The following is a 12,097-nucleotide window of genomic DNA, read 5'->3' on the forward strand; positions in this document are numbered from 1 at the left end:
CAAATCCAAACTGGGATCCGGGGAATCCAGACTGGGATTCAGCAAATCCAAACTGGGATTCAGCAAATCCAAACTGGGATCCGGGGAATCCAGACTGGGATTCAGCAAATCCAAACTGGGATTCAGCAAATCCAAACTGGGATTCAGCAAATCCAAACTGGGATTCAGCAAATCCAAACTGGGATCCGGGGAATCCAGACTGGGATTCAGCAAATCCAAACTGGGATTCAGCAAATCCAGATAGGGATCCAGACAATCCAGACTGGGATTCAAGGAATCCAAACTGGGAATCAGTGAATCCAGACTGGGAATCAGTGAATCCAAACTGGGATTCAGGGAATTCAAACTGGGATTCAGGGAATCCAAACAGGGATTCAGTGAATCCGTACTGGGATTCAGTGAATCCCATCTGGAATTCAGTGAATCCAAACTGGGATCCAACAAATCCAAACTGGGATTCAGGGAATCCAAACTGGAAACCAGTGAATCCAAACTGGGATTCAGGGAATCCACACTGGGATTCAGGGAATCCAGACTGGGATTCATTGAATCCAAACTGGGATTCAGCTAATTGAAACTGGGATTCAACAAATCCAAACTGGGATTCAGCAAATCCAGATGGGGATCCAGACAATCCAGACTGGGATTCAGCTAATCCAAACTGGGATTCAGGGAATCCAAACTGGGATTCAGCAAATCCAGATGGGGATCCAGACAATCCAGACTGGGATTCAACTAATCCAGACTGGGATTCAGGGAATCCAAACTGGGAATCAGTGAATCCAAACTGGGATCCAGGGAATACATACTGGTATTCAATGAATCCAAACTGGGATTCAGGGAATCCAAACTGGGAATCAGTGAATCCAAACTGGGATTCAGGGAATTCAAACTGGAATTCAGGGAATCCAAACTGGAAACCAGTGAATCCAAACTGGGATTCAGGGAATCCAGACTGGGATTCATTGAATCCAAACTGGGATTCAGCTAATTGAAACTGGGATTCAACAAATCCAAACTGGGATTCAGCAAATCCAGACGGGGATCCGGGGAATCCAGACTGGGATTCAACAAATCCAAACTGGGATCCGGGGAATCCAGACTGGGATTCAGCAAATCCAAACTGGGATTCAGTGAATCCAAACTGGGATTCAGCAAATCCAGACGGGGATCCGGGGAATCCAGACTGGGATTCAACAAATCCAAACTGGGATCCGGGGAATCCAGACTGGGATTCAGCAAATCCAAACTGGGATTCAGTGAATCCAAACTGGGATTCAGCAAATCCAGACGGGGATCCGGGGAATCCAGACTGGGATTCAGCAAATCCAAACTGGGATTCAGTGAATCCAAACTGGGATTCAGCAAATCCAGACGGGGATCCGGGGAATCCAGACTGGGATTCAGCAAATCCAAACTGGGATTCAGTGAATCCAAACTGGGATTCAGCAAATCCAGACGGGGATCCGGGGAATCCAGACTGGGATTCAACAAATCCAAACTGGGATCCGGGGAATCCAGACTGGGATTCAGCAAATCCAAACTTCCAACAAATCCAGACTGGGATTCAGCAGGATGAGCTGCCGGGGCTCCTCCAGGAGCCAGGGACAGCCTCAGCAGTGCCAGTTCCTCATCCATGACTAAATCCCAGCTCTGTAAATCCCGGGAGGAGCCGGGGGCCGCGCTGACGTCGTTATCTGGTCGTGCCCGGACAGCTCCCGTCCTTATCTCCCACAGCTCCCGTCCTTATCTCCCACTGCTCCTGTCCTGATCTCCGACTGCTCCTGGCGTTATCTCCGACTGCTCCCGTCCTGATCTCCCGCAGGAGGGACAGATTGGATCCCTCCCGCGGCGCCTCAGCCCCGCACCCTTTCCTGCCCGTCCCTCCATCCCATCCCAGCCCTGCCCCGGCTCATTCCCAGCTCGGGGTGATCCTTTCCTCTCCTTCCATCCCCAATCCAGACCTGGAAAAAACACCCAGGAGATGGGAAAATACATCCAGGAATTGGGAAATACATCCAGGAGATGGAGAAAAACAGTCAGGAGATGGGAAAGAAACATCCAGGAGATGGGAAAATACATCCAGGAGATGGGAAGTGCATCCAGGAGATGGGAAAATACATCCAGGAGATGGGAAAATACATCCAGGAGATGGGAAAATACATCCAGGAGATGGGAAAGAAACATCCAGGAGATGGGAAAATACATCCAGGAGATGGGAAAGAAACATCCAGGAGATGGGAAAATACATCCAGGAGATGGGAAGTGCATCCAGGAGATGGGAAAAACGATCCAGGACTGGGGTGCTCCCCAGACCCCGAAGGGTTTGGGCTGGGAGGGGCTCCCAAGCCCCTGTCCCACCCTCTGGATGGGGTTCCACTGTCTCTGGCTGCTCCAGCTTTTCCTTGGTCACTTCCAGGGATGGGAGTTCCAGGCTGGAGCCCTGTCCAGAGGGACAGCAAAGCCAAACCAGAGAAATCGTGGATGGTTTTTCTCTCCTCGTCCTCCTCGCTCCTTTTTGACCCCAGTGTTTTTTGTGAGCCACCTGAAGTGGATCCCTGGCACGGAATTCCCAGAGAATTTGGGGCTGGAAGTGTCCAAGTCCAGCCTGGATCCGCCTGGGGCACTGGAGGTGTCCCTGCCCATGGATAAGGACATTCCAAGGTCCTTCCCAGCCCGGTGATCCCTGGAAGTGTCCAAGTCCAGCCTGGGGTGGTGAAGGTGTCCCTGCCCATGGATTGGGACATTCCAAGGTCCTTCCCAGCCCTGAGATTCCCTGCTGGCTCTCAGCATCACTGAGCTCATCATCTGGAGCCCACAGGGAAAAAAGCTGGATCATGGATGCCTCACATGCTCGGTGACTCATCCCAAATCCATCGCCCGCCTTGGATGTTCCAACTTCACCTCTGGAGCAGCCTCAGAACCTCCCAGAGCCTGGAATTGGGGCAGATCCGGGCTGAGGAGCAGACACATTCCCTGTCGCCGTCCCTCCCTCTGCCCCACGGCTGCCCCACGGCAGCAATTCCTGAAATCCTCGCAGAAATTGTGGGATTATCTCCAGAATATTCCATTTCTGTTGGATTGGAGGCAGAGATCTCTGCCGTTCCCGGAGCTGGGGGTGCTGGGCCGTGGGGGCAGAGAGGAAATGATGATTCCACGGTGGAGGGATCACTGAGAGGGAATCTCCCGTCTGGAATCTCTGGGATGGGTCTCGCTCAAAAAAAAACCCAGTTCCTGAAGTTCCGCCGTTCATCGTTCCGTTGGGTTTTTCCCAAAATCCCGTTCGGGTGCTGGGGCTTCGCCCCTGGTTTTATTGCTCTGGGTGAGGAGTTGGATCAGCCCCGTCAGGAATGTTCTGAATTCCCACATTCCCAAATCCATCAGGAATGTTCTGAATTCCCACATTCCCAAATCCAGCCCCCTCAGGAATGTTCTGCACCTGAACATTCCCAGATCCATCAGGGATGTTCTGCATCCCCACATTCCCAAATCCATCAGGAATGTTCAGCAGCCCCACATTCCCAAATCCAGCCCCATTGGGAATGTTCTGAATTCCCACATTCCCAAATCCAGCCCCATCAGGAATGTTCTCCATCTCCACATTCCCAAATCCATCAGGAATGTTCAGCAGCCCCACATTCCCAAATCCACCAGGGCCAGGTTGGATGGGGCTTGGAAAAATCTGGGATCCCGCCCCATTGGGAATGTTCTGTTCCCTATTCCCATCAAATCCACTCTGGATTTAAGTGGAGCAGGGATTTTTGGGGGGCTGGAGTGCGATTCCAGGGGTCCATCCCGTTTTTCTGCTCTCGGATCTCCACGGCCACCGGTGTTGTGCCTCTGCTGAGCTGACGAGCGACACGCAGAATTCCCAAATTCCCTTTTCCATCTGGGATCCGTGGTTTCCAACGGACAGAGCCCGACGCGGCCGGGGCTGTGAAAACACCAATTAAAATCTCCGGGAAGCGTTCCCAGCAGGAAAAAAAAGGGAAAAAAACAGAACCCCAGACAAATCCCAACTTGCATTTTCCATTAAAAACTGGGGGCGGATTCCTCCCGCAGGGGTTTGACTCCGCCGCTGCTTTTTTGTGGTTTTGATCCCAAAATTCTCATTTTGGGATCGTCATTCCGTGATGATGGGAGCAGAGTGTGAGCGCATCAGGACGTGGCTCAATTAGGGCCCTAATTAGCTGCTGTGGCTCTCCCATTCCCGGGTCAATCCCTCTGGGAATATCGATCCCGCGGAGTCGCTTCCGACCCCGGCGCTCGTGGCTTGGGAAAAAAAAACCAAAAATCTCTTCCAGAGCTCTGGTTTAGAGTGGCATTAATGGGCTTTTAATTGTTTTTCAAATAAATAATACCAGATTCCTGTTTTCTCAGAGGGAATGGGGCCCTGGCACAGGTTTCCCAAAATTTGGGGCTGCCCCTGGATCTCTGGAAGTGTCCAGGGCCAGGTTGGATGGGGCTTGGAAAAATCTGGGATGGTTGAAGGTGTCCCTGCCCACGGATGAGGTTTGAGGTCCCTCCCAACCCAAACCATTCCAGGATTCTGGGGAACATTTCCAAAATCCCCCGATTTTCCAAGGATTTTTACCTTCTCAGTATCTTCAGGAACTTCCAGAAAATCCGTTTCCAATTCTCTGATTTAAAACAAAAATCTTTGCTGTAGGGATCATTCCTTGGTTTTTGAAATTCAGAATTTCTCCGGGATTGCTCCGACGTGCTAAAAATTGGGATTTCCCCCCGTTTCCTCGGTGCTGATAAGGCAGTTTTTGGTTATCTCTGATCCTTTGCTTGCTCCCCGTTGTTCCCGTTCCCGGCGGGAGATTTGTTGGGATTCACATGGAACAGCCTCGTGTTTTCCCTGGAGATAAATCCCAGGGAAGCAGAAACGCCAAAGGAAACGCACAGAAAATCGTGGATGCATTCCCAGCTCCAGTTCCCAAACTCGTGGATTTTCCATCAGCATCCAGAACACAAGGGACAAGATAAAAATCCTCCCTCTTCCTGTTTTCCTGCATTTCCGTGGATTGAAAGCCTGGATTTGACCCTTCAACTCAAAAATTGGTGCTGCCAGATTCAAGAGTGGGGTCTTGCTCCAAAGCAAACCCTGGAGTGTCCACGGGTCTCCCTGTGGCCATCCCGAATTCCTGTAGCCATCCCAAATTTTTGTGGCCATCCCAATTTCCCATAGCCATCCCAAATCCCTTGCGGCCATCCCAAGTCCCTGTGCCCATCCCAAATCTCTGTGGCCCATCCCAAATCCCTGTGCCCATCCCAAGTCCCTGTGCCCATCCCAAATTCTTGTGCCCATCCCAAATTCCAGTGGCCATCCCAATTTCCCGTAGCCATCCTGAATCCCTGTGGCCCATCCCAAATCCCCTTGGCCATCCCACATCTCCTTGGCCATCCCAAATTCTTGTGCCCATCCCAAATTCCTGTGCACATCCCAAATTCCTGTAGCCATCCCGAATCCCCTTGGCCATCCCAAATTCTCATGGCCATCCCAAATTCTTGTGCCCATCCCAAATCCCTGTAGCCATCCCAAATCCCCGTAGCCATCCCAAATCCCCTTGGCCACCCCAAATTCTTGTGCCCATCCCAAATTCTTGTGCCCATCCCAAATTCCAGTGGCCATCCCAATTTCCCATAGCCATCCTGAATCCCTGCGGCCCATCCCAAATTTTTGTGCCCATCCCACATCCCCTTGGCCATCCCAAATCCCCTTGGCCATCCCAAATTCCTGTGGCCATCCCAATTTCCCGTAGCCATCCTGAATCCCTGTGGCCCATCCCAAATCCCCTTGGCCATCCCACATCTCCTTGGCCATCCCAAATTCTTGTGCCCATCCCAAATTCCTGTGCCCATCCCAAATTCCTGTAGCCATCCCGAATCCCCTTGGCCATCCCAAATTCTCATGGCTATCCCAAATTCTTGTGCCCATCCCAATTTCCTGTGGCCATCCCAATTTCCCGTAGCCATCCTGAATCCCTGTGGCCATCCCAAATCCCTGTGGCCCATCCCAAATCCCCATGGCCATCCCAAATTCTTGTGCCCATCCCAAATCCCCATGGCCATCCCAAATTCCTGTGTCTGCCTTGAGACTCGCTGCTCATTCTGGGTGAAATCTGCAGTATTTTGGTGAACGTCACACGGTTCTTCCACAGAATTCCAGGATGCTTTGGGTGGGCAAGGTCCCGAAATCCCACCCCATTCCGTGGGCAGGGACACCTCCCACCATCCCAGCTTGGCTCCAACCTGGCCTGGAACATTTCCAGGGGTGAGGATTCCACAGATTTTATGGAAAAACCGTGTCCTGTCCTCCTGGCTGATCCTTTTCCCAACACCCTGGATCCCACAGATCTTCCAGGTGTCCCCTGGCATGTCCAGGCTCCCTTTTCCACAGGCAAAGCCCCGCTCCAGGTGGTTCCTCCCAGAAAAACCTGGAAAACCACAGCTGGCACCTCAGCCAGCTCGGTTATCCCTGGAATATTTGGAGGGGAAGGAATCCGCGAGTCAGGACGAGCCCGGACTCCCATCCCGGGAGAAGATCCCGGTGGTTGCCAGGGAAGAGGTGGAGATGGGGAACGTCTCTGCCGCCGAAATTTTATGAACAATTAGCAGCTCGTTAACGATGCTGAAAAAACCTCATTTCCACCCAGTTCCGTGGCCGGGGGATCTTGGAGGATGCTCGGACGCCGTGTCGGTGTTCCCGCGCGGCAGGGCTGAGTCAGAGACGGGGATTTATGGATTTATGGATTTGTGGATTTGTGGATTTGGTGCTGCCGCGGTCCCGTGCCCGCGTCCGTCCCTCTGGGCTGTGCTTATCCCCGGTGCTTCAGCCACTTCCCTCTGTCCCCTGCTCCGGGCAGGCTTCCAGAACGGATTTCATTAATTTTCGGGATGCAAATTCCAGGTTTTGGGGGGTTATCAGCAGCTTTCGCCACGGTTCCAGGGCTCCAAAAGGGTTTAACTTCGCCGTTGGCAGAGGATGTGTCACTCGAAGATTGTGGGGGGGACACTTCCAAAAAGCCTCCCCTGGCTCCTGGCCGTGGGTTTGCATCCAGGCAGGTGGATCCGAGCCTCTGTCCTCCTGCTGGATCTGGATCTGGAGCTGGATCTGGATCGGGATCGGGATCTGGATCTGGATCCGGATGGATCCCGCTCTGCCGAGCTCTGCCGCGGTTGGATGCGGAATGTTGAACATTCAATCTTTCTCCTAAAGCTGCAGGGTGGGGAATGCGGCCAGTTCTGCCTTGGGAAGCCAAGGGTTTGGTCTTGCTCTTCCAATCCTGCAGGAGAGTTCTCTCGGGATATTTCTTGGAGGGTTTCCTTTCCCTGGAAAACACCGGAAGGGTTCTGCCTGGACAGGTCCCACCAGCTCTGGGAGAAAAGATTCAGACTTCAGAGCAGAAAACATTTGGGAGGAGATCCTGCGCCATGGAGACCTTTCAGGGCTGGAGCTGGATCTGGATCTGGATCTGGATCTGGATGGATCCCGCTCTGCCAAGCTCAGCCCGAGCTCTGCCGCGGTTGGATGCGGAATGTTGAACGTTCAGTCCCTCTCCTGAAGCTGCAGGGTGGGGAATTCGGCCAGTTCTGCCTTGGAAAGCCAAGGGTTTGGTCTTGCTCTTCCAATCCTGGGGGATAATTCTTTTGGAATATTTCTTGGAGGGTTTCCTTTCCCTGGAAAACACCGGAAGGGTTCTGCCTGGACAGGTCCCACCAGCTCTGGGGGTAAATCAGAGCAGAAAAGATTTGGGAGGAGATCCTGTGCCATGGAGACCTTCCAGGAGTCCTGCTGGATCTGGATCTGGATGGATCCCGCTCAGCCCGAGCTCTGCCGCGGTTGGATGTGGAACGTTGAACATTAAATCCCTCTCCTGAAGCTGCAGGGTGGGGAATGCGGCCAGTTCTGCCTTGGAAAGCCAAGGGTTTGGTCTTGCTCTTCCAATCCTGCAGGAGAGTTCTCTCGGGATATTTCTTGGAGGGTTTCCTTTCCCTGGAAAACACCGGAAGGGTTCTGCCTGGACAGGTCCCACCAGCTCTGGGAGAAAAGATTCAGACTTCAGAGCAGAAAACATTTGGGAGGAGATCCTGCGCCATGGAGACCTTTCAGGAGTCCTGCTGGATCTGGATCTGGATCTGGATCTGGATGGATCCCGCTCTGCCAAGCTCAGCCCGAGCTCTGCCGCGGTTGGATGCGGAATGTTGAACGTTCAGTCCCTCTCCTGAAGCTGCAGGGAGGGGAATTCGGCCAGTTCTGCCTTGGAAAGCCAAGTTTTCATCTTGCTCTTCCAATCCTGCAGGAGAGTTCTTTTGGGATATTTTTTGGAGGTTGTTTTTCCCTGGAAAACACCAGAAGGATTCTGCCTGGACAGGTCCCACCAGCTCTGGGAGAAGATTCAGATTTCAGAGCAGAAAACGTTTGGGAGGAGATCCTGCGCCATGGAGACCTTCCAGGAGCACAGAAAACATCTGGGAGGAGATCCTGTGCCATGGAGACCTTCCAGGAGTCCTGCTGGATCTGGATCTGGATGGATCCCGCTCAGCCCGAGCTCTGCCGCGGTTGGATGTGGAACGTTGAACATTAAATCCCTCTCCTGAAGCTGCAGGGTGGGGAATGCGGCCAGTTCTGCCTTGGAAAGCCAAGGGTTTGGTCTTGCTCTTCCAATCCTGCAGGAGAGTTCTCTCGGGATATTTCTTGGAGGGTTTCCTTTCCCTGGAAAACACCGGAAGGGTTCTGCCTGGACAGGTCCCACCAGCTCTGGGAGAAGATTCAGATTTCAGAACAGAAAACATCTGGGAGGAGATCCTGTGCCATGGAGACCTTCCAGGAGCGTTGGGCATTGGAGAAGAACCATTCCAGGGTTCTTCTCCAGCTCTGGAATCGCTCTCTCCACGGGGACTCCAGGCGTCCCACAGGGTCTCGCCCTGCCTCCTTCAGGCATCTCCAGCCTTCCCCACTGAAGGACATTTTGTGGAAGAAGTTCCTGCCATGAGCAGGGCTGGGGTGGCAATGGGGACACTCGGAACCCTGGGACACGGGGACACGCCAGTGGCTCGGACCCAGCGGGGCAGACCTGGCGCCCTGAGCAGCTCCAGATTCATGGAAGCACCCCGAGGTGTTGCCTTCAAACCCCCCACGTTTTCCAGGGAATAAAGGAAAGGGGGAATTGTTTCGGAGCTCTGACGGAGGTGGTGTCAAACCATCCGTTCAGTTACTTGGTTGTCCTTCACCTTGAGGTGCTGCCGACCCTTTTTCCAAGTGTTTTGGGGTTGTGGATGATCTTTCAGAGCCAAAATCTTATGTTTTGTGCCCCAGCTGCTCTGCTGATGAACCCAGGGGATGATTTTTGGGCAGGATGTTGGTTGAGGTCACGGTTTACTCCAGACCAGAAGTCCTGACCCTCCCAGGCAGAGGTCAGGAAAAGGGTAAAAAGGGATGTGTTCGCATTTTTTGGGTTTTCCTTGGTTTCAGGCTCCAAAAGCTGAGCGAATTTGGGTCCCTCCGGGGTGTCCTTGGTCCCTGCTGTGACGTCACAGGGACTGTGTCACTGCTGGGAGGGGAATTCGCTCCGGTGTTCCCAGTTTGGGGTTCCTGGTGGTTCTCCAGGGTCTTCCCAGCTGCTGGAATGGGGGCACGAGGACATCTCGGGTCTGGGGTTCGGGTGCCTTTTCCAGACCTCAAATTGATCCGTTTGGAATGCTGGGATGAATCCAAGAGTGGTTGGGGTTGGGAGGGACCTTAAAGACCCTCCAGGTCCAAGCTCCGCCATGGGCAGGGATACAGGGATGCTGGATGGGAATTTTTGGGGATTTTAAACCATTCAGGAACTCTGAAATCCACGTTCAGGAAACGCTGAGGAGCATTTTAACCCAACCTGTGTGAGCAGCCCAGGGCAGTCCCATGGGCAGGAAAGGGTTACCAGGTCATTCCTAGCCATTCCTGGAAAGCCCTGGAGATTCCAGGAGCCTGGAGAGGGACACAGGGATGCTGGATGGGAATTTTCTGGGATTTTAAACCACTCAGGAACTCTGAAATCCACATTCAGGAAGCGCTGAGGAGCATTTTAACCCAACCTGTGTGAGCAGCCCCGTGGGCAGGAAAGGGTCACCAGGTCATTCCCAGCCATTCCTGGAAAGCCCTGGAGATTCCAGGAGCCTGGAGAGGGATGAAGGAGCTGGGATCCCTCCAGGTCCAAGCCCTGCCATGGAGAGGGACACAGGGATGCTGGATGGGAATTTTTTTGGATTTTAAACCATTCAGGAACTCTGAAATCCACGTTCAGGAAACGCTGAGGAGCATTTTAACCCAACCTGCACAGGGCATCCCCGTGGGCAGGAAAGGGTTACCAGGTCATTCCCAGCCATTCCTGGAAAGCGCTGGAGATTCCAGGAGAGGGATGCAGGACCTGGGATCCCTCCAGGTCCACGCTCCACTATGGGCAGGAGCATGAGGATGCTGGATGGGAATTTTTGGGGATTTTAAACCATTCAGGAACTCTGAAATCCACATTCAGGAAGCGCTGAGGAGCATTTTAACCCAACCTGTGTGAGCAGCCCCGTGGGCAGGAAAGGGTCACCAGGTCATTCCCAGCCATTCCTGGAAAGCCCTGGAGTTTCCAGGAGCCTGGAGAGGGATGCAGGAGGGCCTGGAGAGCCGAGTCCTCTCCATCCTGCGCCGCCGATGACGCTGAGCCCTCCCTCGCTCCCCGATGAGTAATTAGTGCACCTGTGGCTAATTAGCTGAGGAGGGAAGGACGCGGAGCTGGGCCTTTTTCCCGGGCAGGAGAGGACGGGCAGGGAAGAGGCTCTTGGAGCAGGAAATTGGATTGCGCCCACTGGAGCAGCTGGAGTGGAGCCGAGCTCATTCCCGACTCCCGGAATGTCCCTGGGGGCTGTAGGGCCCTTCAGCCCTGCTGATGATCCCTGGTCATTCCCGGGTTCTGTTCCCATTCCTCCGAGCCGGTTCCGCTCCCTCTCGGAGGACGCGGGGTACAGGGAGCAGCTGGAGTGGAGCCGAGCTCATTCCCGACTCCCGGAATGTCCCTGGGGGCTGTAGGGCCCTTCAGCCCCGGTGATGATCCCTGGTCATTCCCGGGTTCCGTTCCCATTCCTCCGAGCCGGTTCCTCTCCCTCTCGGAGGGCGCGGGGCACAGGGAGCAGCTGGAGTGGAGCTGAGCTCATTCCCGACTCCCGGAATGTCCCTGGGGGCTGTAGGGCCCTTCAGCCCCGGTGACGATCCCTGGTCATTCCCGGGTTCCGCTCCCTCTCGGAGGGCGCGGGGCACAGGGCGCAGCTGCAGCTCTGTAATTAGTCCGGCTGCTAACGAGCTAACGCCCCCGCTGCGGCGCCGTTGCTCCGTGGAAGGGCCTGGCCTGCCCGGCCTGGCTTTTCCAGCTTTGTCCCAGGAATTCATCCTCCTCCTCCTCCTCCTGGCAGGTGTCGGCACCAGGGATTACTACAGGAAGATCGGCTACGAGCTGGAGGGGCCCTACATGGTGAAGTGGCTGGAATGATGGTCCTGGAGAGCCTCATCCTGAAATCCTGAAATCCTGAAGCCCAGGATTTGCTTCTGCCAGAGCCCACGGCTGCCAAGAGCTCCAGAGCTGGACTCGATGATCCTGGAGGTCCCTCCTAATTCCATGATTTTGGGAAATGGGACATCGTCTCCTCTGGAGGAGCAGCTCTGGGACGTTCCAGGTGTCTCGTCCTGGGTCCATCCTGCTGCATCCTCGGGATGAATTTCAGGATTTTGGGGTGGTCCTGGTGGGAAAAACGCCTTTTGTCTGCTGCTGTCGGCTTTTCCTGGTTCATGGGGCGCGTCTCTCGGGAATAAATTCCGTGTTTATTTATTCACACCGGGCTCGGCCGCATCTGTCCGTCCCCCGAAATTCCCAAATTTGATCCTTTCCCAGGAGGAGCTGAGGTCAAAACCCGAATTGTCCCCCTGAGGTGACACGAGGAGCAGCTGAGGGATCCCTGAGCTCAAACTTGCTGCAGCCTCCTGCTTCCCAAATTATCCCGTTCTTTTTCCCCATGGAAAAAAAAAAATGGGATGGGATTGAAGCTGCATGGATCCCAAACCTTCCAG

General features: G+C 54.0%; 1 long non-coding RNA gene across 1 annotated transcript in view; it reads left to right on the forward strand.

The window, feature by feature from the left end:
• LOC120506072 overlaps positions 1-11,862 on the forward strand; it is a 14,965-nt gene extending 3,103 nt beyond the window's left edge. Inside the window, exon 2 of the long non-coding RNA XR_005628427.1 lies at positions 11,446-11,862. This is a non-coding gene — a long non-coding RNA (uncharacterized LOC120506072). The remainder of the gene's footprint in view (positions 1-11,445) is intronic.
• Positions 11,863-12,097: the final 235 nt, after the last annotated feature.

Source organism: Passer montanus, unplaced genomic scaffold (assembly GCF_014805655.1).
Source record: "Passer montanus isolate IOZ18808 unplaced genomic scaffold, ASM1480565v1 scaffold370, whole genome shotgun sequence".
NCBI classification, from domain to species: domain Eukaryota; kingdom Metazoa; phylum Chordata; class Aves; order Passeriformes; family Passeridae; genus Passer; species Passer montanus.